This window comes from Panthera onca, chromosome C1 (assembly GCF_046562875.1).
Source record: "Panthera onca isolate mPanOnc1 chromosome C1, mPanOnc1 haplotype 2, whole genome shotgun sequence".
NCBI lineage: Eukaryota > Metazoa > Chordata > Mammalia > Carnivora > Felidae > Panthera > Panthera onca.
In genome coordinates this window covers 71,629,433-71,653,026 of record NC_138346.1, presented here as the reverse complement: position 1 = coordinate 71,653,026, position 23,594 = coordinate 71,629,433, and the positions used below count along the sequence as shown (strand labels likewise).

General features: G+C 40.5%; 1 pseudogene; it reads right to left on the bottom strand.

Moving 5' to 3' along the window:
* Positions 1–947: 947 nt before the first annotated feature.
* On the bottom strand, positions 948–1,822 carry LOC132670993 (actin, cytoplasmic 2 pseudogene; annotated as a pseudogene).
* Between the last annotated feature and the right edge of the window lie 21,772 nt (positions 1,823–23,594).

The following is a 23,594-nucleotide window of genomic DNA, read 5'->3' as shown; positions in this document are numbered from 1 at the left end:
TATTTCTGTCAAACAGCCCCTTTCTCCATGGTCCAATCTTCTACTGGAGAGCTCCTGTCAATTCCTGAACAGCCTTGGCTCCGGGGCTCTGATAACACCACTTCCTCCCATTGTTCCTCAAACTCAAGAGCTTTCTGCCTTTGTTAATCCCTGGACTGCCTCTTTTTACGTTTGCCCTTTTAACTCTTCCAACACCTTTTTAACCAGTTCCCTGTGTTGAATCCCCTCTTATGAACTCTCTTGTGGGTTCTATTTTCTTTTTCTCTTTTCTTTCCTTTTCCTTTTCCTTTTCCTTTTCCTTTTCCTTTTTCCCCCCTTTAAGGTGTGCACTTTATCCAATTGGTCTCATGTCAGTGTATACCTAAAACCTGGCTGCCTCCGTGCCTCAACTCCACTCCCAGGGAAACCGAAAGCCTTTATATATCTCAGGTTGAGAGGGCAAGGAGGAGAGCCATGATGGCAGACCATCCAAAATAAAACAAAAAGAACAAGTATTAAGACGAAGATTAAAACATTTTGCACTATCTAATTTATACAAACGCAATGCTATCACCTTCCCCTGTGTGGACTCAGGCAAGGACTGGCCCTTCTCCTTAGGGAGAAATGGGGTGTCTTTGGGGGGAAAGCACGGGGACTTCCTGTAACAACGCATCCCACGATATTTGGAATGACTATTAAAAAAAAGAACAGCATACATTCAAAGTCCCCAGCCACATTGTAGAACTTGGGGGATGCTCGCTCCGACCAACTGCTGTCCCCTTCACTGTTTCAGTTTTAAAATCCTGAGTCAAGCTCCACCCCCACCCCCAACACTAAAAACCAAAGGACAAAACACACAACATAAACAAAACCAAGGCAAATAAAGCCATGCCAGTTTCATCTTGTTTTCTTCGCAAGTTAGGTTTTGTCAAGAAAGGGTGTAAGGCACAAAACTAACAATAGTCCGCCTAACTGCCTCTGCGGTGGCCGTTGGAGGGGCCGGACTCGGCATAATCCTGCTTCCTGACCCATGTCTGCTGGAAGGTGGGCAGTAGGGGCCAGGATGGAGCCACCGATTCACATGGAGTGCTTGCGCTCAGGCGGTGCCATGATTTCGAGCTTCATTGCTCAGGTTGCCAGGGCGGGGATCTGCATTCCATCAGCGACGTCAGAGTACATGGTGGTGCCACCAGACTGCACCCTTTCGGCGTAGAGGTCCTTGAGGATGTTGCTGTCACGTTTCTTGATGGAGTTGAAAATAATTTCGTGCATGCCACAGGACTGCATGTCCAGGAAGGAAGGTTGGAAGAGCGCCTTGGGGCAGCGGACCGTCTCCTTGCCAGTGGTGATGACCCGCGGGTCTAGCATCTCCTACATCACTCTTCTCCAGGGAGGAGCTGGAGGCCGCGGTGGCCATGTCCTGCTCGAAGTCCAGGGCGAGAAGTCTAGGGGAGGGCATAGCCCTTGTAGATGGGTGCAGTATGGGTATAGGGGACCCAGTCCCTGGAGTCCACCAGGATGCCGGGGTACAGCCAGACGCGTGCAAGAATAGCACGGTCTGGATGGCCACATATACATGACTGGGGTGTTGAAGGTCTCCACCATGATCTGGGTCTCCTCTCACGGTTGGCTCTAGGGTTCAGGGGGACCTCGGTCAGCAGCATGGGGTACTCCTCGGGGGCCACATGTAGCTCATTGTGGAAAGTGTGGTGCCAGATCTTCTCTATGTCGTCCCAGTGGGTGAAGATACCATGCTCGATGGGGTACTTCAGGGTCAGGGTGCCCCTCTTGCTCTGGACCTCATCGCCCATGTAGGAGTCCTCTTGGCCCATGTCCACCATCACGCCCTGGGGCACCCCACGATGTAGGGGAAGACAGCTTGGGGGGGCATCATCACCTGTGAAGCAGGCCTTAGCACCTGCTGTAGCCGTTGTCTACCAGGAACACAGTGGGGTGGTCTTTCAGTGAACTGGTGATGGTGTAGACTGAGGCGTAGCAGCTGAGGCGCTGGGGTGGCCAGGGGTAGGGGCTTATGCTCACGGGATGGACTCTCACTGGGGTCGCAAGTTCTGTTTTCTTGATTCTGAATACCACAGCCTTTAAATTCTTTGACAAACTTCTCCTAAAAATAAGTGTTCTATCAACCTCAACACCATTATCACTTAAGAAAACTAATAATAACTCCCTAATATCATATAATACTCCAGTCCATATTAACATTGCCTTGTCTCCAAAATACTTTTTACAGGATTTCTTAAAAGTAATGCAATGTTAAATCATTGCATTTGATTATTATGTCTTTTTTAGCTTCTCCTAATCTAGAACACTTCCAGGACTTTTTTTTTTTTTTCCCCCTCTATGACATTGGCTTTTTGAGATCCAAAAGTTGTTTTCTAGAATTTTCCACATTCTAGATTTTTTCTGACTTTTTTTTTCCTTTTTGCTGCTGCTGGACTAATTTCTAAACTTCCTTCATTATTTTATAATCTGGAAGTTAGGCATAAAGGCTTGATTAAATTCAAGTTAAATTTTTTTGGCAAGAATGCTTTTTAGATGTTGCTATTTATTTCATATTGTGTCACAACAGGAAACAACATTATAGGATGTCCCACTATGAGTGATGAAATGTTTAATCACTTAAATAATATTATGACTACTAGATTTCATAAGTAGTCAATTATAAGGGTATTTGCCACTTGTGCATTTTGTTTTTGGCACTTTGTAGCCCTGTATGATACCTAACTGAATGCTAGCATTCTATTTCTATTATATTTTAAGCTTATGCTTCATATATATAGCTTAGTGTGACCTATGTAATTTCTATAGAATTGGAGATTATATGTGTTCTGTGAACATTTGTGAAATGAATGGCCAGCCATGAGTATCATAGCAGTGTGATTGCTTGCTTTTATATCCTAGGTCTTTATTTACTGATCTCTTTCTTTTTTACTAGTCTCTTTTACTCTTAGCCTTTACATCCAGTAAAAACAAACAAACAACAACAAACCACAGTGAAATAGAAGTGGGTTAGGACTAAAGTCAACTTTAGTTGACTCAACATTCAAATTAGTTGACTCAGCTTGTCTGAAAATGAACTCATCATCTTTCCTACCAAACTTGCTCTTCTCCCTTTATTGCTTAACATGGTGATTAGCATCATTCGATGGCACCAACTGCCAACTGAGGATGTATCCTTGACCCCTGACTGTCATTCACACTCCGTATCTAATTATTCCCCAAGGTGTGTCCATTTTGCTCTCCTCAATAACTTGAATCTTACCACCATTACTCAAGTTCAGTTTTTCACCAACGCTTCTGTAGACTACTTCAAAAACTGCCCTCCTTGCTTCTAGGCTCACACCCTCAAATCTTTCTTCCACATTACTTTCAGAAAGTTCATTCTGATATGCAGATTTTCTCATTTCATTCTCCTGCTTAAAATCTTTTAATTGCTCTCCATCACCTACAGGATGCAAGGCCTTCCATATCAAGGTGCCGTTCAGCTCTCCAGTCTCACATCTTGATGCTCTGTTTCTTGAACCTTCCACACCGATGCTCACACATCACAGTTCCACAACAGACTGTGCTTTCTCATCTACACACTTGTACCCACGCTATTCTTCCACCCTGAAATCTCCTTCCATGTCGTACTCACCTGGTTACCTCTGCTCATGCCTCAAGTCTCAGCTAAAGAGATATCTTTATGTGAATCCTTCCCTGATGCTCTCAGGCAAATTATTCTTGAATCCCAGTACCTAGCACAGTGCTGGTACAAGGAAGTGAGCAATACTTCTTTCCAGCCCCCTGAAGGGGGTACTCAGTCCTCAAAAGGCTTTCCCTGATCCTTCTTTCAATCTGAGTTGATTCCTCTATCCCTTTTAATTGCTCTCTCAGTAAAATTTTCCTTATTTTCCTAGACTCACGATGACTGGATATAAATATAAAGATATTAAAAATATAAAAAACATATCCCCAAAATCTCAAGGCTTGAAGCAGAGATCCTTAGGTCAGCATCGAGGCTCCTGCCTAGGCCTATAGAGAAAGCCTGGGGACAGAAGTCTAACGAGGCCACAGAAATCATCAGGCCAGAGTATGTCACCACCAGGAGTGAAGGGCCAAGATCCAAATTGGGATGCGGGAACCACAGCAGGGCTAGAGCCGCAAGAATCCCACTGCACCCCTCTTTTTCATCTCTCTTTGGGGCTGTGAGGCCGGTGATGAATCTAGAAGTTTGTAGTTTGTAGCAGCCCTATGAAATCACAAAACAAGGCTGATAATAGTTGTATAAGAAGGAAGACTGGGCATTGGTCTTAAATTGTGGTACATTAAATAACCATTTCTTTTTCTTGAATGAATCACTCTGTTTTTCTGCATCTTTTAGAGCATAGGCAAATGAAAAAACAGGGACCTAAGAAAGAATAAAAATAAACCAATGATGAATTTTAATAAGCCCAATTCAGAAGAATGCAAATACTACTGCATGAATCTGGATAGGAGAAGGAAAAATGTTTTAAAAAGTGATTATACAAAGAATGATAAAAATAGCAGTATAATGTATGGGAAAATGTTACACATGGAAAATAAGAAACCACTCTCCTAACTTCCTTATTGGCTTAGTATCTGATAATCATGTCATTTTTCTTCCTAAAATTCTCCAATGCTTTCCTAATATATTTGGAATAAAATCCAAAAAACCTTAGTGTGACCTGCAAAGTCCTGAGATCTGTCTCCTGTCCACATTTCCAGCTGCATTTCACACCTCTCTTCTCTGTCACTGGATTCTAACCACACTGGCCTTCCTTCTGTTTTTCAAATACACTAAGTCCCTTTTTTCCTCAGGGTCTTTTGAAGATATTTCCCCCTCTTCCTGGCATGGTCCTAATCCCCTGCCCCCGATCCTGTGCCAGCTTCTCCTCTGAGCTATACTTCTCCCCACAGCCCTCAAAACCCTTTCCCTGATCCCTCTTCCCATCTAAATTAGCCTCTAACCCCATTAATTTCTCTCTTAGACAAATTTTCCTTTATTGCACAAATCAAAATTTGTAATCATATATTCATCTGTGTGGTTATTTGTTTGATATTTGAAATCTTCATAAGTGTAGGAACCATGTCATTTTGCTTAATGCTAGACAGTAGGTGGGGCACCTGGTGGCTCAGTTGGTTGACTGTCCAACTCTTGATTTTTGGTTCAGGTCATGATTGCATGGTTCGTGAGATCAAGTCTCTTGTCTGGCTCTGTGCTAACAGCAAGGAACCTGCTTGGGATTCTCTCTTCCCCTCTCTCTGCCCCTCTACCACACATGCTCTCTGTCTCTCTCAATATAAATAAATATTTTATTTTTAAAATTTTTTTAAATATTCCTTTATTTTTGAGAGAGACACACAGAAAGAGAGACAGAGAGACAGAGCATGAGCTGGGGAGGGGCAGAGAGAGAGGGAGACACAGAATCCAAAGCAGGCTCCAGGCTCTGAGCTGTCAACAGAGAGCCAGATGTGGGGCTCGAACTCACAGGCCGAGAGATCGCGACCTGAACTGAAGTTGGCCGCTTAACCTACTGAGCCACCCAGGTGTCCCAGTAAATAAACATTTTTTTTTAAAAAAGGCCTCTAGGGCTTCGACTTAGGACATAGATATATATTTTAAAGTGCCCCAGATGCGTGTAATGTTCAGGTAGACTTGAACTCTAAAAAAAGCTGGTAAAAATGGTGCCATATGCTGTTCTGGGGCTTATTCTAAAGCCAAAGGAACAGCCTTATCCCCAACCCCAAGCCAGTTACATATGCAGAATACTGTGCAAGAGAGAGAGGAGAACGAGAAGTTACCAGGATCTCAGTGTTCATCATCTGAGGTTGTCCCCCACCACGACTGAAAGAGAGCTATTTGTGCTTTCTACCCAAACTCTGCCAAGCTCAGAGGGGAGGTGGGCTCTAATATTGTGTGTAAATATCACAGTCTTGTTGGAAGACCCCAGGTGGACATCTGCTTAGGCAGAGGACATGTTGACTTACCCAGCCTCTGCTCATGCAGGGCGACAGAGGATGGGACACGGACGGCAAGGCAAAGGTAGAGGGTGAGAGGGAGGGGCCTGTGCTGCCACCGTTTGGCCTGCATTTCCCACGCACCTTGAAATATCACACCAGTATCATTAAGCTGAAGTCTTTGGGCTATTGCTCCCCGCCCAGAGAGAGAAAGTCTGGCTGAGGGAATCCTAACAGTTGCGGGGGTGGGGGTGGGGGGGTGAAATGTTGGTGAGGAGAGCTGAGGAGGGGCGAGGAGGGTCAGCAGAGTGGACCCCCAGAGCAGGGCCGTGGGGAAGCACTGACAGCCTTTTGAAGAGCTCTCACGGATGCCCTGTGAGGGAGCCAGAGGATTTTGAGGTTAGTTCAGCATTAGGCAGAAAAGAAGTAGGAGATAGCAGACAGGGGAGCTTAAGAGCAGCCAGCTGTGTGAGAGGCCGTCATCCCTTGTCAACTCCTTCTCGGCACAACGGAGTAGCCAGTGTAAGGTTCTCAATCCTGGCTGCTTGGTAGCATCACCTGGGAGCTTCTAAAATTATTGCTACTCAGACCTCACCCCCCAGACCCCTCACCTCGAGTCTGACTGACTCAAATACCCATGTTACATTACCTCCCAAAGACATGGTGCAGGGCATCTCCCTTTCAGAGCCCCTCTCCCATATGGGGCACCAGTCACCCATCAAAGGTGAGCCAGAGCCCAAGGCCTGCCTTCAAGCCCAAGCCACTAGCCACGGGTTCCTGCGCTGAGTGGAAACGTATGACACCATAGACACAAGCAAGCGGGAGAGATTACAAAGTAAATTTAAGAGAGTGCAAGAAAAACATGACAAATGAAAGTCGTACAGTGAGAGAATGGGAGGGTCGCCTGGAGGCTCCTAGGGCTTATTTTGCATGTGCACAAGGAGTGAGTTATTAGCGATAGCGACAATAGGGCTTTCTCAGAAATGGAAGATGCCTTTTACTAAAAGAGAAAGTAAACATTACTTAGAACAAATCTCATATCATACCTTAATGTTTACAAAGGAGACAGAGGGAGAGAGGGCAGGAAAGAACAGATTTCCCAGGGGAGGAAATTGCAATGAGAACAAGTAATCTGGATCAAGCCAGAGCATGTTTGAACAAAAAGAATACCCGAGGACAGAGGAAACTCTAAGGATAAGATAGGATTTTACAGAGCAGGAACCCCTACTAGATGGATTTTAGACTGTTTTAAAGTGGCGAATGTAGTCAAATGCCAGAGCAAGAGGTTCTATAAATGAATGCTATTTCCTACAGGTTTTGATGCTTGAAGGCTTTTCCCAAGTTCAGAATAAATATTTTTAAATTAAAGACAACTCTAACCTCCAATTAGGGGAATGGTTAAGTAAATCATAGTGGACAGCATGAGATGGAATAGTACGCTACCTTTAAAAGTGGTTCAGATGACGGGGTGCCTGGGTAGCTCAGCTGGTCATGTGAGTCTTGATTTTGCTTGATTTTGGCTCAGGTCTTGATCTCGTGGTTTGTGAGATGGAGCCCTGGGTCGAGCCCTGCGTCAAGCTCCACACTGACAGCACGGAACCTGCTTGGGATTCTCTCTCTCCCTCTCTCTGCCCCTGCCCCTCCCCCTCCCCCGCTGGTGTGCTCTGTTTCTCTCTCTCTCAAAATGAATAAACATTAAAAAAAACGATGCAGATGACATAAACCCAGGATAACACAGACTGATTAGGTTTAAAGAAACAAGACACAAACTATGTGTGCTTACAACTCTGTGAAAAATGTGAACTTTCTTGTATACTTCTTTGCTGCCAATTTCTAAGTTTTAATCAATGAGTATATATTATTGTAATACTCAGAGAATCAAAAGATAAATATTATTTACAATCTTATAGTCCTCTTTCATGTTTCATATCCTTTTTGTTTCCCACCTATGTGCTCACAGAAGGTACTTTTGACACCACTGCTAGGTTCCTGGCTATTTATCTCTCCCTAGGCTACAAACACTGCTATTTATGTCTCGGGCTTCCTTCTCCCAGTGCTGAGCTGCCAAGCATTTTATTCCTCCAATGGCCTTTTTTCTGAAGATACCGTATCAACTTCAAGGCAGTTTCTTAGAATACCCTGACTGCTAGGTAGGCATCCTCCAATATTTAGCACATATTGTTTTCCATACAGTATGTATTAATTTTCTATTGCTGAGAAACAAATTAGTACAAACATGGTGGCTTAGAATAATTCTTTCATTATCCCATGGTTTCTGTGGGTCAGGAGTCCAGGTATGCATTAATCGAGTCTTCAGCTCAGGGTCTCTCAAGGCTGCAAAGTATCGACCAAGGCTCTGAGGCTCAGGGTTTTTTTCAAGGTCAGTTTTTGTTGTTGTTGTTTGTTTGCTTGTTTGATTGTCTTGCCAGGATTTGGTCTTTTTGAGATTTTGGGACTGACCCCCCCCCCCTTTCCAGCTGTTTATTGGTTAAGGATTACTCTTAGCATCTAGTGGCTACTTCCATGTGGCCCTCTCACAGTATGTCCACTTACTTCTTCAAGGCCAGTGGAGAGTAGCTGCTTTTGCTTTGTGTATCTTTTAGAGGCTCACCTGATTAGGTAAGGCCCACCCAAGGTAACCTTTTGATTAGCTCAAAGTTGACTGAATAGAGTCCTTGTTTATACCTGCAAAATCTCTTCTCCTTTGCCCCATAATTTAACCTAATTATGAGAGTGTTGTCCTCTCATATTCAAATTACATAGAGTGGTGTATACCAGGGGATGGAAATCTTGGGGTCCGTATTAGAATTTTGCCTACCACAAGATTACAGGGGTGAATTAAGGGTGCTACAAATATTGGATTAGAATTTATTTAAAATATATTTTAACTGAAATTAATAATAAAAATAACACGCTCTTAATATATTACATGCCATTTTTTGCACGTATTTCAACATTGTCTTGCCATTTGTGTTTGCTTAAAGAATTTCCCAAGAATGTAACGTACGCTTACTTTACAAAAAGAAGCACCATTTGCAACAGTTATCTCTGGTAATCTGGATTTCCTTGAAACTGTAGAACCAATGAAGGAATAAAAGAATCAACCAAGTAACCAAACACAGCCTGGAAATAAATTGGAGACTGAGGAGAATAAAGGGATATTTATGGCTTTTCATACGGGGGGGGGGGGGGGGGATGGCATTTCAGACTTCCTTTGAAACAGAAAAGTCCTGCTGTTAAAAAATTGAAAAATTTTCAGAAGCATCTACTGAGGTAGGGTGGGGGTATGTGATGTGTGTCGAGGCAGTGAAAGTTGATATTTCCTGGCCCTGTCTGGGGTTAAGAGACTGCCTGCTCTCTTACCTCATAGCCAAGTAGCTCTCCAGTATTTCCAACCCAGCTGGGAAAACAGCATTGGCTAGCACTTTTATGGTGCTTACTGTGTGGGGGGCATTGTTCAAAGCTCTTTTTATGTAGTAACTCGCTGAGTCTTTCCAATAATTCTGCGAGGTATGTGTACTATTACTATTATTATTGCAGGTTGAATCCATTTGCATGTTTTTATCTTCATCTTTTCTGCTTGGCTGCTCTATTCTACTTTTCTTTGCAACACTGTAGTCCCTGCTCCTCATTCTCTTTCTCGCATCAGCCATTTTGTGCAGCCACTGGTCTTGTGGCTAACTTTCTTGCCTGTTAGCGTTTAATACTTGTGTGACAAACCTTTCCATGGTCTCTGCTAGTACTCAATCTCTTCCATGCTCACTATAATTAGATGAGAGCCGCATTCCTTTATGTTTCTTGGAATGGCCGTGTGGACAGTGCAGTCTCCCGAACATTGGCCACCATTCCCAATGGAATAGATTTTAGAGCATTTTGCTCGAAAAATCTTGATCTAAATCTTGGTTGCAGGTGGCTGAAACCCAAGTCAAATGACCTAAAGCATAAAATAATATATTCATTCTCGTAGATTTTAAGGGTAGTGAAGGCTCGCAGAAGTGAGCTCACAGAAGCAGCTCAAGAAGATACAGTAGCTCATAGAACTTTAGGCATCAGAGTCTCAGAGACAAGAACTGTGGACTCCTTTCTTGACTCTGGCCTCTGCTTGGCTTCATGCTGCAGCATGGCCCTCTCCACACGGCAGAGAAGACTGTCATCACTAGCTCCAGAGCTGCCTCATCTCCTTTTATCCAACACCACAGCAAGAGGGCTTCTTTCATCGAACATCTGAGTGTCACTCACAGGGAAAGGTTCCGATTGGCCTACTTTGGGAGGCTTGTGATTGGCCCAGCCCATGTGAACTTCCCATTTGTTTCACAGGTAGAGGTGAGCTATGCCTGTAGGTTCACTGGGAGAATTGGAGCTTCCCAAAGGAAAGCGGGCTGTGTTTCAGAGGGGATGGGGAATCATGCTAGGTGGCAAAACCTCTAGCTGCCACTGACCAATAGCAGTAGAGAGATCTTCAAATACAACTTAGCCTCCAATAAAGTGTCTAAATAATTTTCTCCCTAACACTCAGTTTTCATCTGGGTGACATGATTTAAGATATGGTTTACGCGGAATGCAAACTGTAGAACACCATTCAGCAAGCAAATCACAGTGCTGCCCAAGCCATATTGGGCTTTATGATGGTGCAAACCCATAAATTAAAAATTGCTGGGAATCAGTGGAAATTTTCTGTACAGGGACAGGAAGATCTCAACCCCAGGAGGGAGAAAGCTAAAAGAGCTGGCACAAGGAGCCAGAGTAGGGTCTCATTGAGCCCCAAGTTAGCATTTGCTATATTACTGTTTAAGATGATGATGTTTACATCGGATATAGCACACCATTGTCTGGAGAATGCAGAGCTTGATGGGAGATGTCAGAATGCCACTTGAGTAGGAGACTGAAGGTGGCTCAACAGTGGCAAGTGTACTTTTTGCCATTGTCAGGAATCAGCAAAAACAGCCAGTACATTCTGTGCACCATTACTGGTTTTGCTATAATTAACAATCAAGGGTTTGGAGGGAACTAAAGAAAGGGAATGAGGTAGGAGTGGGAAAGGGGGAAGAGGCATTCATGAAATACTTTACTAATTTGAATTTGGGAAAAGAGTTTTGGGTTTTTCTTATAGGACCACACCTTTAAAGCCTTCATCTGGGTAAAATCAAGATGAAATATTTGCTGACTGCTTATGCCCTATGGGGCGGTGGGATGTTCTTTCTAAGAGCTTCTGAAATCTTCTTTTCAAGGAAGTCTCTGTTATAAAAAAGACAATAAGATGTTTGTAGTTTCCTCCCTTCCTCCCTTCCTCCCTCCCTTCCTTCCTTTCTTCCTTCCGTCCTTCCTTCCTTCCTTCCTTCTTTTTTTCTTGGTAAATTCTAGCTGATGGTAGTTCAGAACCATGCTTTGTGTTGTTTAGTTTTCTTTTATGCAGAAATGCAATGCTTGGACATGTCATGAACTTAGCAAAGAAAAAGAATATGCTTTTAAAAGAATTTGGTACCCCAAATTTGGAACCCAGAAAATTGGAATCTATGAGGAATGCACATCTAAATCTTTAACTTGGCACCTCCAGGGGGTTGTGGGTGGGAGTGGGGTGGGGGGATGTAATTCAAATACCAGCCTGGAGGAATCATTTCGATTACGATGTAAGAAATGTAAGAAGTTATTGTAATGAGGTCAGTTCTGGTCCTTATGTTATTAGCCGACCAGTGAGGATGCAGATGAGGTGGAACAGAAATTAATTAGAGTATTATGGGGGCTTTACAATCTAAGGTATTCAGAAACTGAGCAAAACTAGGTCTGTGTTCTTAAAAAAAAGATTATAGAGAGACCTTATTAAAGCACAGAAGGCTCAGCTATTTAAGATGGTGACATACATAGAGGCAGGAATGTGCAAAGAGAAGCTGAAAGGCAGCCAGGCCCTGAAGGAATTTCAGTGGAATTTCTTCACCGGAGGAGTAGTTAATAAATAGAGCAGATTTCTAAGGGCAGAAACTAGAGCAGCTACTACAAATAGTTTTTTTTTTTTTTTTTTTTTTTTTTTAAAGGAAGGGAGTGATAGGAAGTTAGAGAGGAAAATGTTGAAACAAAGAAAACAAGTCTTTTAGCTAGCAATCCCGGCCACCTCCCATGCAAAAATGTCTGCTCCCTGACATTGAGACTGCTGTATCATTTAATAATCATAAAACACACTGTGGAGTTGGCCTTGGGTGTTAGTTTTAGATTAATGCTAGATATCATTAAGAACTGCATGTAATATAATACTTTTCCAAAGTCTGAAAGACCATTTGCTTTGTCTTGCTGCCAGCATTTCTGCTATTTTCCATTGCACAGAAGGACAGAATGGAGGGCTAGAAATCCTTTTGTGCTCTGGGATGGTCTCTACTCCCGCTTTGATGTGTCCCTCATAGTCTGATACAGGAAGCCTTCTCTGGGGCAGTTTTAATATAATGTGTGCTTATGAATCCAAGGCTCTGATTCTTTTATTTCTATTCTCGATCAGGTAGGTTGGGATGGTTACTAGCTCATTGTGCACAGGGCTCTTATTCTTCAGATTGTCAAATGATGACAAAAAGGGAATGGGTGTAAGTGCGTGTATCTTTGGGCCAACATGTCTGCAACTTCATCAATATGCAGATTTCTTCCCGCCTCACCAATCAAAAAATTTTTTTACCAAGATTCAACTTGGCAAAAACTAACTTTAGAATTTGCCAATTGATTCATAGGGTTGGAACTGTTAGCTGTGATTCTGTTCTCAGTTCTCTGTGTGGGTCCCTCTCACTATCCATGAAAACTGAAAGAAATATTTACCCCCAACCTTCAGATTTCATGGCAGAAGGATTCTGTCAGGGCAGCAGCCCCTGATTTATGGGGAGGCTGACAGGTGTGTGGGATGACTGGTGTTGCCACACGGCAACACTTCCCAGACCGTGGGCCTCATGATCCCCTCGGATGTCAGTAGAGGTGCAGATTCCTGGGCTCCATGCTCAGACCTACTGAAATAGAATTCCTGAGTTCGGGACCTATGGATCTGCAATTGTTTTTCAGTCACACGGGTGATTCTGAGACCTGTAGGCCCAGAGGACTGGGACTTGTAATTTGAAGGAGAAGACATGACAGAGGCTAAGTAGGAAACCTTATGGATATTTGCTTTCATTTCAGCTTTCATTTCCCAAACATTGCTGGGAAGAGCAATGGCAGGGGTCACAGTGGGTCCAGAGCAGCAGCGATTTGGGGGTAACAGGCAAGCAGGATATGGAATCATAAAATCTGTACAGGAGTAGACAGGGGCCAGGTGACAGGCTCGCATTCTGGGAGTTTATTAGAAAATAGAAAATAAGTGATGAATGGAACATTCTGATATCCAATGTATATTGGAGATCGTTGATGGTAAATCTGGCTGACTCAAGCTCAAAACAATACACTTGCACATGGAAGGAAAAGCTGTAGCGTGAGCTAGCCCCGGAGGAATTGAAGGTATGGCTGGCGATCTCTCTTGCAGTTCCCTTGGCTGAGAGAGGGCATGGTACCTCTATCAACCATCCCCCTGTCTGTACCAATGGAAAAGAGGGATTCCCTTGAAGGAACTCAGGATGTACTCGCTGAAAGTAAGATTGTAAAATGGAGTGGATGTGAGGCAGTCAAAATAAACTACTCTTTCAACCAAAAAGCAAGAAGCAAACCAAGGAGAGTCAGTCTTATTCTGTGAATAGCCAGCAGTCAGAGGCCCTCCAGTAAGCAGGATGAGGTGGGTGGTCAAAGGGCCAGATTAAAATCAGGAACTTCATAAGAACTGCAGAAAGAGATAGAGTTAGCTGGAGGGCAGGTACTCTGCAGTTAAAGGGAGACTTGTCAATGTTAATCTGCTTATAAAAGATGGAGGGGGCTGGCCTTTGCTCCTCTGCCAATAGACTCTTCCCAATCTGTGATAGTTCCACTTTGCGAGCCCGCCCCCGGCAGGGGTTCCCTCCGCTGTGCAACCTTCACTTCTGCTTGGTTCCCAGCGGAGATACTGCTCAACGTCTTTCTTGCCTCCTCGGCCACCGCATTTCTCCATGTTTCCATGGGGGCTGTTAAATTGCCAGGGCTTTTCACTCTCTTGCCTATTCCCCTCTGGGCCAACCTTGCTAGACTTAGGGGATACCGTGGCTTAGGCCAGCTAGGCCAGTGCCATGATTGGTTAAATAGGCCTTTGTGGATTGGCCTGGGAATCACACCACTATTTATAATAATTTTTTTTTTCCTATGGGGAAATTCTTTGAGTTCCAAACACCCCATTGACTGGTGACCTTTTAGAACACAGTTCTATCTAGGCTCCACAGTGGGGTGAGATCACTAGGAGTTGTCAGAGCCAAGCTGGGAACAGCAAACCAAGGCCAGGCCAAGCTGGGGTTAGATGGTGAGCTCACAGCAGAGAGATTTCAAAGTCAAGTAGAGATTTGAATGCCTAAGTGTGTGGATGAATCTAAGATTAACCTTGCTGGGATAAGGGTCGGGCAGGGAGAGGTTGGGTGACATGATAAGCAGACCAGGTGAGGTAAACCAGGGTGAGTAAAATGTGCTGTGGGGCTAGAGATGTACATTGGCATTGCCTTTGTTATCTCACCCCCCTCATGGGGCCTGACTGCTTTGAAGTGGGAAACTTGGCCACTGTTCTCTCACTGAATAAATAAAGCACAATCCCTAGGGATCGGAGGCAGGGAGAGCTTATCAAGAGCAATGACTTGGGCTGTTGGTACATTTCTGTCATTACCGCTTCCTCCACCCAGATCCCTCTGGCTCATCACTCAGATTCCCTGTTGCTGTTTCTTTATCTCTTGGTTCCTCTTTCCCTCTTCCTTTTCTTCAGTGCAACAGCACCAGTTTTCCAGCCTCTGTGCCTCTGTAACCATACTCTCTGCTTGCCCCACTGCAATGATGAATTGAGCTGCAAGGTAGGGCTTGGACTTCAGAGCAACTCCCCTACTTCTGCAATGGATTTCATCACCTCCTGCCTATTTGCAAATGTGCTTTCTCTCTCCTGTATCACCACCCACTGGAACGTAAATTAAAATAAAAACATATAATCTCTTCCACTTAGAAATTAGCCATACCTTGACCCTACATTTCTCCCCAGCTGCTGTCCCATATCTCTGTCTTTTTATAGCAAATTCCTCAAAAGAGTTGGTCTTCTCAATGTTCTCGAATTCTTCTTGCATTTTCTCTCTCCCTTTTCACTTAAAGCTTTATTGAGATGTAGTGTACATGCCATAAAATTCACACATTGAAAACACTCAGTGATTTTTAATATATTCAAGGTGTCAACCATGACTGTAATCAATTTTAGAATATTCTCATCACTTCAAGAAGAAATCCTTTACCTAATTGGTCATTTCTCCCCATTTTCCTCAATTCACCTTCAGGCCCTAAACAACCCCTAGTCTACTTTCTGTTCCTATAGTTCTGCCTATTGTAGACATTTCACATAAATAGAATCACACAATATGTGGTCTTTTGTGACTGGCTTCTTTCACTTAGCATATTTTAAAAGCTCATCTATATTGAAGCATGTATCTGTATTTCATTTCTTCTTATGGCCAAATAATATTCCATTGTATGGATATGTCCCATTTTATTTATCTATTTACCAGTTAATGAACATGGGGTTTGTTTCTGTTTGGGGGCTATTACGAATAATGTTGCTATGAACACTCACATACAAGTTTTTGTGTGAGCATACGTTTTAATTTCTTTTTTATTTCTCAAGGTTTTGTATGAATAAATAATTTACATACCTAGCAATGGAATTGCTGGGTCACATAATAAATCTATGTTTGACATTTTGAGTAGTCGCCAGACTGTTTTCCAACATGCTGCACCATCTTACACTCCCATCAACAATGTACAAGAGTTTCAATTTCAACAGTTGTAGCCATCACTTGTTTGTAGTCTGTCTTTTTATTATGCCATCCTAGTTACTAGGAAGTGGTACTGACTTACGTTTGATGTAATGATGGCTGATGGCTAATGATTTTGAGTATCCATTCATGTGTTTATTGGTCATTCATATATGTTCCTTGGGGAAATGTTTATTCATATCCTTTGTCCATTTTTTTAAGTTTATTTATTTTTTTGAGACAGAGATACATGGGGAGGGGGGACAGAGAGAGAGGGAGAGAGAGAGAATCCCAAGCAGGCGCTGTACCATCAGCGCAGAGCCTGATGTGGGGCTCAAACTCGCCAACGATGAGGTCATGACCTGAGTCAAAACTGAGAGTCATATGCTCAACAGATTGAGCCACCCAGGTGCCCCTCCTTGGCCCAATTTTTAATTGGGCTGTCTTTTTCTTATTGAGTTGTAAGAGTTCTCTATATATCCTATACGTTAGTTCCTTGTAAGATACATGATTTGCATTTATTTGTTTCCATACTGTGGCTTGTCTTTTCTTTTTCTTAATGATGTTTTCTGAAGCACAGAAGTTTTTAATTTTGATGAAGTCCAATTTATCTATTTTTTATTTTGTTGTCTATACTTTTGATGTCATATGAAAAGAAGCTATCCCTTAATGTAATCAAATTTGTTCCTATGTTTCTTTTAAGAGTTTAGTGGGTTTTGATTCATTTAGTTTTTTACTTATTTTGAGTTAATTTTTGTATACAATGTGAGGTAGGTGTCCACCTTTATTCTTTTGCATAAAGATATCCAGTTGTTCTGTACAATTTGCTGAAAAAAAAAAACATAATTGTCTTTACACCCAGATGAAAATCAATTGACTCTGGATTTATTGGTTTATTTTCAGAGTCTTGGTCCTATACATATATATATACACATATATAGGTATATATATGTATACATACATGTATGTATGTATACAAACATACATATATGTATACATACACATACATACGTGTATGTATACATATATATATGTATACATATATATATGTATACATATATATATGTATACATATATATATGTATACATATATATATGTATACATATATACATGTATATCCTTATAGAAGTACTGTACTGCCTTGTTTTAAGTTTTGAAATTGAGATGTAAGAGTCCTCCAACTTTGTTCTTTTTCAAGATTGTTTTGGCTATTCTGGATATCTTGAATTTCTTTATTAAATTTAGTATCAGCTTATCAATTTCTAGAAAGAAGTCACCTGAGATTTCAATTGAGATTGCACTGCACCTGCAGACAAATTTGGAGGAGCATTTCCATTTGTAACATTATCTTCCAATTTGTGAATATGCAATGTCATTCCATTGATTTAGATCTGTAAAATTTCAAAAATGTCTCCTTCAGAGTATGAATTTTACACTTTGTTAGATTTACTTCTAAATATTTTATTCTTTGTGATGCTATTGTAAATGAAATTGTTTTCTTAATTTTATTTTTATATGATTCATTGCTAGTGTATAGAACTATAATACTTTTCACATATTGATTTTGAGTCCTGCAATCTTGTTGATCGTATTAGTTCTAATCATTTTTTAGCAGATTCCTTAGGATTTTCTGTATACATATACGATCCTTAAGATCTATATACAAGATTATGCTATTTGCAAATAGAGATAATTTTACTTCTTCTTTTCTAATGAGGATGACTTTAATTTTCTTACCTAATTACCTTGGTTATAACCTCTACTATAATGTTGAATGGAAGTGGTGAGATCAGATATCCTTGTATTGTTCCTGATCCTAGGGGAAAAGCTTTCAGTCTTTCACCATTATGTATCATATTAGCTGTGGGTTCTTTGTAAATGTCTTTTATTAGAGCGAGGAATTTCCTTCTCTGCCTAGTTTGTTGAGTGTTTTTAATATGAAGGGATATTGAATTTTGTCAAATGCTTTTCTGTATCTATGGAGATAATCTTATGGTTTTTATTTTTTATCTATTGATATGGGGTGCTACATTAATTGATTATCAAACAAACATTAAACTAAACTTACATTGCTGTGATAAATGCCATTTGGTTATGGTATACAGTCATTTTTATAGGTTGCTGGATTCAGTTTGCTAGTATGTTTTTTGACGATTTTTGTGTCTATATTTGTAAGAGGTATTTTTCTGTATTTTTCTTTTCTTGTGATGTCTTTGTCTAATTTTGAAATCAGATCTCATACAATGAGTTAGGAAGTGTGTATTCTCTGATTTCTTGGCAGAGTTTGCAAAAGATTGGTGTTAGTTCTTCTTCAAGTGCTTTGTAGAGTTTGGTTCTGAACTTAATTATCTGTGTTTTTGATTACTAAATCAATTTTTTTACTTGAGAGAGGTCTATTTAGATTTTCTTCTTCTTGAATCAGTTTTAACAGTTTATCTCTCACTAGGTATTTGCCTATTTTAAGTTACCTAGTTTATTGGCATAGAGTTGTTCATAGTAATTCCAACAGTTCTTTTTATTTCAGTAAGACTGGTAGTACTGTTCATTCTTTTGTTCCTGATTTTACTAATTTGAATCTTCTCTTTTTGCTTGGTCAGTCTGGAGAGTCTGCCAGTTTTGTCCTTTTCAAAGAGCCAACTCTTGCTCTCGTTGATTGTTTCCATTTGTTTTCCTGTTCTTTATTTCACTGATCTCTGCTCTTATAATTATTATTATTTTCTTGTTTCTTGCTTGGAGTTTAGTTTGCTCTTTCCCACCCACAGGTTTTAAAAGTAGAAGGTTAGGTTATTGATTTGAAATCTTTCTTCTTTTATAAGGTAGGTACTTACATGGATAAATTTCACTCTAAGCACTGATTTATCTGCATCCCATATGTTTTGGTATGTAATGTCTTCATTTTCATTCATCTCAAACTATTTTCTGTGTGGTTTCCTATGGAATTTCCTTTGAGATTTTTTTCTTTGATTTATTGGTTATTTAGGAGTGTAGTATTTAATTTCCATGTATTGGTGAATTTTATAAGTTTGTTATTGATTTTCAATTTCATTCCATAGTGCTCTGAGAAAAAAAGCTTAAAAAGGATTAAAAATATATTAAAAAATTTTTAAATCATTTTAGATATGTTGATGCTGTTTTATAGCCTACCATAGAAAGTTCTGTGTGCATTTGAGAATATGTATACTGCTATTATTGGATGTAATAAATATACCTATTAAGTTTAGTTGGTTTACAGTGCCATTCAACTGTTCTACTTCCTTGTTGATCTTATGTCTAGTTGTTCTATCCATACTTAAAGAGGGATATTGATGTCTCCAGCTACTATTGTTGAATTATCTATTTCTCCCTTCAGATCTGTCAATCCTTGCCTCATATAATTTGGAGGCTCTGTTTGATGTGTATGTTTATAATTGTTCTATCTTACAGTTGTCCTTTTTTAAAACACAAAATGTTCCTCTTTATATGTAGCAATGTTTTTTAAAGTCAATTTTTTTCTGATATTAATAGAGTCAGCTTTTTTCTTTCTTTTTTTAAGTAAACTCTGTGCATAATGTGGGGCTTGAACTCAGAAACCCAAGATCAAGAGTAACATGCTCTACTGCCTGAGCCAGCCAGGCACCCCTAATATTGCCAGATTTCTATCTTCACTCATTAGCCATACACACACACACACACACACACACACACACACATATTTCTCTATATACCAAGACTTCTGAGTTACATCCCTAAAACCAATCTTGCTCTAAACTTGAAACTCCACATCTAATTCCTTCTTCTCATTTCCACTTGAACTTTAATAGGCATCTAAGTTTTTTTTTTAAATTTTTTTAAAGTTTTATTTATTTGAGAGAGAGAGAGTGCATGTGTGTGCGGGGAAGGACAGAGAGAAGGAGAGACGGAATTCCAAGCAGGCTCTGCACCATCAGCACAGAGCCCAATGTGGGGCTGGAATCCAGGAACCGTGATATCATGACCTGAGCCAAGATCAAGAGTCGAACACAAGTTGAACACTTAACTGTGCTACCCAGGCATGCCTATGGACATCTAAATTTTAACACATTTAAAAGCAACTTGCTAAACTTGTTATACTCCCAGTTTCTCCATCCCAGTAAGTTCAACTTCATTTTTTTCTAGATACTTGGACCAGAAATCTTGGAGTCACACTTGACTACACTTCTTCTTCTTCTTCTTCTTCTTCTTCTTCTTCTTCTTCGTCTCACACTCCATATCCCATGTATTAACAAGTCCTGTCTATCTGAAATTTAAATACCTCTCCACTTTCTGCATTGTTACTGCTCTAATATAATCCAAAATATCCCCTTGTCTGGAATCCTGTAATTATCTCCTTCCACCATTTCCTTCCACATTATATTAACAGAGCAGCTAGGGTGCTGTTTTTAAAAAGATAATGTACTTTTGTATTGAACACTGTAGTACCTCCACATCTCATTTAGAATAAAATGGAAAATCCTTACTATTCTCTACTAGATCCTATATTATCTATGTAGTAGTTTTCCATTGTTGCATAATAGATTATCTGAACACCTTGTGGCTTCAAACAGTAACAATTTATTATTTTTCACAGTTTCTGTAGGTCAGAGAATAGAGAACATCTTAGGTGGGTGGTTCTGGCTTGGAGTTTGCAATTGACATGCTGGGCAATGTTGACTGGCGCTGTGGTCATCTAAGGGCTTGACTGAAGATGGAAGATCTGCTTCTGAGGAGGTTCAATCGTGTGCATGGCATGATAGGCTGGTGACAGACTTCCATTTCTCCCCATGTATGCGTCTTTCTAGGTTGCTTGATGGTCTTTATAACTTGGAGTTTTCTTCAGAACGAGTGACCCAAGAGAGAGGGCAAGCACAAGCTGGTTTTTTTCTGACCTAATCTCAGAAGTCACAGGACATCCCTTTATCACATTCTATTTGTTAGACCCAAGTCACTAAATCTGGCCCATATTTACAGGAGAAGAATTAGGCTTTCTTTTTTGAACGGAGAGGCATCACAGAACTTATAGACAAATATAAAACCACCACAACTTGTTCCTCATCTTTTTTTAAAAAAGTTTATTTCTTTTGAGGGAGAGAGAGAGTGCGAGGAACAGAGGGGTAGAGAGAGAGAGAGGGAGAGAAACAATCCCAAGTAGGCTCAGCACTGTCAGCACAGAGCCGGATGCACGTCTTGAACTCACAAACCATGATGTCATGACCTGAGCTGAAATCAAGATTTGGATGCTTAACTGAACCACCCAGGCATCCTCTAATATATTTTTTTTCTGATTTCATTTCTTTCCCTTTCTCCTTGTGTGCTCAACCACAGCCGCGTTTGTCTTTACTATTCCTAAAACATGAAGAGAAATGTTGCTACTTCAGAACATGCACGTTTGCTGTTCACTCCACCTGAGTTTCCCTCCAGACAGCCACGCGACTCGTTTACTCACCTCTCATATCTCTGCTCAAATGTCGCCTCATCATTGAAGGCTTTCCTGACCTTTCCTGACCTATTTTATAGCTAAAATAGAATTTTTCCCTTCCACTTCTCTCTCTATTTGCTTTATTTTGCCTTGTTTTTTTTCATAGTTCATATCACTACCTGAATATATATGTGTATATGTTCACACACACCTACTCTTCCTGCTCTTAAATATAAACTCCCCAAAAGAGTAGGGCTTTGGTGTTTTTTTATTCATGCCTGTAATCCTATTACCTTGAACATTTGCTAGGCACATGGTAGAAACTTGATGCGTATTTTTTTTTATTGATAGAACACATTAAGTTGCTGTGTTCATAATTATCTTGGTGAGCATATCTACCACATGATACAATGAGCATTTGGAGAATCCCATTTTCAGTAAAGTAACTGAGAAGAAGAGATTGTATGGGTGGGTTTGCTAGCAACTTTTTTCTTGAATTTGGGCAGTAACTCTTGTTATATACTTACATGGAATTTTACCCAAAATGATAGTTATACACCTTCAAATAACTTCAGAAAGTTAATTCTCAAACTTTCAAAAAGCTTTTGGGATTGTTATTAAATTATAGTATTTCAACAAAGCATCTATTATATAAGCATTTAAAATCATCATCCCTAAAAAATTTTTTCTTTCCACAAGCTCCCTTAATGAGCACTCTACTATGAATAATGTTTTGATAGATAAGATAAAGTGAATTAGCTCCAAATTTTTGAAAATGTATGGATGCATGCTCAGTTAGAAACATTTTCATCACAAGAGCTTCAAGTCAGTAACTTTTTGATGCTGTTTTGCTTTTTCATATGAATTATGTATTTAGTGAAAAATATAAATTTGATATCCTTGGTATTTCTCTCTCTGGAAGGATTACCATTCTACTTGTTTTTAAGAAAAATAAAACTTTGTGCTTGGCCTCAGTGACTACTCATTAGACATTAGTATTGTCTATCCATTTTATTTTATCTTATTTTTAATTTTTTTAATGTTCATTTATTTTTGAGAGAGACAGAGGGACAAAGCACAAGCTGGGAGGGGCAGAGAGAGAGAGACAGAGACACAGAATCCAAAGCAGGCTCCAGGCTCAGACCTGTCAGCACAGAGCCTGATGAGGGGCTCAAACTCATGAGCTGTGAGATCATGACCTGAGTTGAAGTTGGACCCTTAGCCAACTGAGCCACCCAGGTGCCCCTTCTAACCATTTTTAAGGAGGTTTACTAGTAATCAGCACTCTATCATATTAGGCACTAGCATTTTTTATCTTTCTTAGTGTTTGAGTGGTATTTTGTATCTTAGAATGGTTGTCTATATCTTGCCATTTTTCTATTTCAAATACAATTGCATTTTTTGTTAATAAAAATTTGTGTCAATTTAAGCATTCTTTTGAAATAAACATATTAGCCTATATTATCTTCATTTTCTGACTCTTTGCTAGCCAAACCCAAAAATTTGATAATCTTTTTAATAGGTTGTTAAGAACATTGAAATGTTAACCATGCATTATCAAGTTAGAAGATAAAATGTGTGTGTCTACATAAATATAAATATGTATCTCCTCAATGGTCTCAAGGACATTTGTTGCTGTATTTGTTTACAAGTTAACAAGAAGCATAAAACAAAAAGAGTGTATTATTATATGCGTCTTCAGGGACATTTCACAGACCCTGAAGCGCAGGAAGAGACTAGAAATAGATCTGAATATTAGGAAGTCTTCTTCATATCTAGTCTTTGCTTCTTTCAGAAGCTGTCTCTTATTCTTCCATTTCTGTAGAATAGTTTTAGCTGCTACGCTAATATGGGTGACCCAGAGCTCCTAAGTTATGATATCTCCATCCATAAGACCAGCTCAGACCAGCCTGGAATTCCTGAGTCCTGATTCCACACTCTCAGAGAGAATCTGATTGGTTAGGAGTCTGTTTTTTGTTTTGTTTTGTTTTGCTTTTTTAATCAATCAGCTCTGGCCAGTTTTGTGCAGTTAGACATGCCTGCTTGGGTTCCAGCCAGTGAACAGGGCAGGCAGATTCTAGAGAAGAGGGGGAAGGCAGCAATAACAGGTGTTCACTATTGCTTTCTTTCTTCCTTTCTTCCTTCCTTTCTTTCTTTCTTCTTTCTTTCTTTATTTTGTCTTTCTTTTTTTAAAAATTTTTAATGTTTATTTATTTTTGAGAGAGAGAGAGAGAGAGAGAGCGCCTGTGCAAGTGGGAGAGGGGCAGAGAGAGAGGGAGACACAGAATCCGAAGCAGGCTCCAGGCTCCGAGCTGTCAGCACAGAGCCTGATGCGGGACTCAAACTCACTGAGTGTGAGATCATG